Raw genomic sequence first — 4,125 nt, forward strand, 5'->3', positions numbered from 1 at the left:
CTCATTTTAGGCAAACTATTGTTCATCCAATCAATAAAAATAAATTAAAATAAATTTATTAATTACAAAATAGCTTACTTGAGAGACTTGTCACATCCAATGAGGATGGATACTGCATGTGTAAACCATACTGTGTGTAACCTAGAAGACAAAGATCACCTCTCCTCAGCAGGAACTACAACCACCGCTACGTCTCCTCAGGTTAGAGGTTGAGTTGTTGAACGCTCACGTGTCCGTTTGTTTTGGTCGACACTAAAACGCCGCATAGGCAAGGCAAGGCAAGGCAAGGCAGCTTTATCTGTAGAGCACATTTCAGCAACAGGGCAATTCAAAGTGCTTTACACAAAATCATTAAAACAGATAAAACACAAGTACAAACAGTTAAAAGTCAAGCATTAAAATAAAAAATAATAAGACACATGAATAGACAGTTAAAAACAAAATAGAAACATTAGGACACAATAAAACAAGTTACAGTGGCAGCATAAGAAAGAAATGAGCATTCATTTAAAGAAAGGCAGCATCAAAAAAGAAGGTCTTCAGCTTGGATTAAAAGAACTGAGAGTAGCAGGGATCTGCAGGTTTCTGGGAGTTTGTTTCAGATATGAGGAGCATAGAAAACTGAAAGCTGCTTCACCCTGTTAGTTCTGACTGGGGAAAGAAAGTAGACCTGTCCCTGTGACCTGAGAGGTCTGGGGGGTATAGTGTAGTACAGACTGTCCCAGATGACCGGAGGTCTGGGGGGTCATAGTGTAGTGCAGATCAGAAATGTATTTTGGACCTAAACGTTAAGGGATTATAAACTGCAAGAGTACTTTGAAATCAATTCTTTGAGGCACAGGAAGCAGTGTAAAGACTTCAGAAATGGAGTGATGTGATCCAGTCTCTTGGTCTTAGTGAGACCAAGAGGGGGGGGGGGGGTCCTCCTGGTCTACGTGCTTGGCGACGTATGATTCTGACGTCTCTGCTTTGCTACGACTGTAACGCAACCTGTCGCGCTGCTGAAACGAGTACGGAGACCCATTTATTTGGATCAATTTCGAGCAAAGGTCCAGGCCGTTTTCGATATTGTGTCGCAGTTTTTTCGGACCCACTCTGGGATGTGTTCCCAGATGCTGCTTCAGAGGGGACTCTGCAGATCTGTTGCCCAGACTGCATTCTGGCTCGGATCACTCAAATATGACAAAACAATTGTACGATCGACATTTCTCTAACAGCAATCTGGTAACCTGAAATAAGTTACACAGGCGCAGCGAGGAGAAAATAAACACTGTTGGAAATTTTAAAGCGGCGGTTACCTGTGGTTTTAAGGCGGTGTTGCCCTTGGCTGTGGCCGATAATGTGAAACACAGTGTCACCGGGACGGATGTGTTTACTACGTTGAACTGTAAAATCATCAGTAACCATGAGCTGCGCTCTAGCAACATCTGCAGATTATTCTGATATCTTAAGAATCAACTTTAGAGGCAAGGCATTCACTCCAGAGTTAGTGCACAGTGAAGAAGTGCTGCAGTTGAGATTCATATGAATCCACCTTCTTCTCCAGCCCTAAGTCATCAATTTGAGTTTGGGAGAACTGAAGATAAGATAAGATATACTTTATTCATCCCACAGCGGGGAAATTCCTTAGTTACAGTAGCTTCTCAACAGAACAGCAAACCAACAAACAAGTAAAAACGAGAAAGACAGGCAAACAATAGACAATGTGCAGAAGGTAGACTGAAGTAAAGTGGCGTCAAATAAAGGTTTTGTAAAGTAAAGTGCGGTTGCCATGGTACACAAAAAACATATTGCAGTGTAAGTAAGTGACTTTAAAATGAATTGATAAGTAATTAAAGTTATAAAGCAAAAGTGGTAAAAGTTATGGTAGGAACCATATAATATTATATATTCACCAGTGACATGAATAATATGTAAAAATTAGTACTTGTTATCAAAAAAATAAATACAAGTAAGGCTGGTTCACCTCCTGCACCTCTACTGATCATCCATTCTAGTGTTTACAGAGTCCAACACTGTTTTTGTGAAAGACAGGAAGCTTGATTCTTGTCTACGAGCATATCTGTGTAAAAGCTCCTTTGTTCTTCCAACATGTCACCACTGCTGTTTTAGCAATGCGCAGAAAACAGAGTTCCTTGCAGAAGTCTTCCACCAGAAACATCTAATACTGTCTTAAGTTTTAGTTGTGAAAATAAAATCAAATCAGACGTAGACGGGTGAGGCTGTGTAGGTGACACGTAGTGTGTCTACTGTGGAAGGTTTTCTCACAGTGTCTGAGTCTTTCTCCCACGTTCAGTGAACATAAAAGCTGATTCAACACCCAAAAAAGGTACTAATTTCAGTAAAGAGCTGGACCTGCCCCACATCCGAGCCACCATCTCCTCCGCTGACCTCTGCCCCCCCCCAGCTGTCAGGGCCACGTAGGGATATGTTGGGTTTAATCCGGGTGCTTCCCAATGCAGCATTCAATAACATGAATACAACTATTTCTGCTTATTAATCATTGTAGACCTTTTAAATATTAACTCAAAACTGAAAATGTGTTATTGAGTTTAATGCATGTATTTCACATTTTGGTCATTGGCCCATATTCCCTGATGCATCTGCGTTAATCCTTGGTTTGGTTAGTTTTGGTCTGAGCCCCAAATGTTGACAATTTCTGGCTCCGCCCGGCTGCAGTGATGATGATGATGTGATGATGATGATGATGATGATGTGATAGATAGATGATAGATAGATAGATAGATGTTTATTGAACACAAGAAAAATGGGAAATTCGGTGTGACAGCAGCAAATCAGTACAAAGCACACAATATAAAAATAAATGAATACTAGGAAAAACATACATACATACAATATACATGAAACAATAATATGAATAAAATAAAAGAACAAATATTTGAATATGTACAGGATGGGAAAACAAAAATGTGCAACTGCTTAAATAAATGCTAAGATGCATGCTAAGATGTAAATAAACCAATTGTCCAGGTGCATTAGTGCAGCAGCAGTGGGTGTCCAAAAGTCTCATCCAGCCCCCAGTGAGGACATGTTTAAAAGTGTTATTGCCGTGGTGTGAATGTGTGAAATGTGTGAGGTGGACTGAGCAGACCTTTATGGGGTGTTTTAACGTTACAGTGCAAAAACATGAATGAATGAAGTTATGTTCTCTTGCTCAACCGCTGAGTGGGACTAGAGGGAACCCCGGCGTGTACTCACTAAAAAATATACATATCACAGGAAAACACAAACAAACAGACGGCAACTTGTACTTGCATATGACATCTTTATTCATCGATGTCTACAACCCAGCTTAAGATTCATTCAACGCTACAACAGCAAAGATCTGTCATGTCCCGAAATGGCCAACAGGTTCCTCAGTTCTACATACAGTAAAACAATGAAGCAATAACTCAGAAATGTTGTGTGGTGTGTGTGTGTAAGGAAAGGCTCACACAAGTAACACATTGCTACTGTTGGAAGGTCAAAATGTGAATGTCTTTTACTTTATCGCACATATATATACACAGCATTTATAACACAGATGATGCTTTCCTCGTGGTATTTGAACATCTTAAAAGCATCATTCAATAATATACTGAAATTCTGGAAACTTTTAAGATCTTCCATGATTTGTGAACACTTTCATGTAAAATCTGTTCAAACTGAACAGCACAGAGATGTATCGAGTGTTGATGTATTGTTTGGTACATTATTTAAAATTAGTTAAATAAGGGCTTAAAGAAATTGTCTGACATTTTGGGAAAGTCACATCTTCGCTTTCTTGCAGAGTGTTAGAGAAGATCGACATATCTGCCAGTTGGACATGAGGCTACATAGGGAGGTAATTAGAAAAAGTTGTTTTACACATTTTTCTCAGTAGTTTCGAGAATAACATGTCTATTAGTGATTTCAATGGGGTGATTTTTGTTCATTTGGGCGATTCAGGCTAGTGTTTCCCTGTTAGTCTTTATGTGCTATAGTGCAATTTATTAATTACAAAATAGCTTACTTGAGAGACTTGTCACATCCAATGAGGATGGATACTGCATGTGTAAACCATACTGTGTGTAACCTAGAAGACAAAGATCACCTCTCCTCAGCAGGAACTACAACCACCGCTAC

The sequence above is a fragment of the Etheostoma spectabile genome, chromosome 16 (genome assembly GCF_008692095.1).
Source record: "Etheostoma spectabile isolate EspeVRDwgs_2016 chromosome 16, UIUC_Espe_1.0, whole genome shotgun sequence".
NCBI lineage: Eukaryota > Metazoa > Chordata > Actinopteri > Perciformes > Percidae > Etheostoma > Etheostoma spectabile.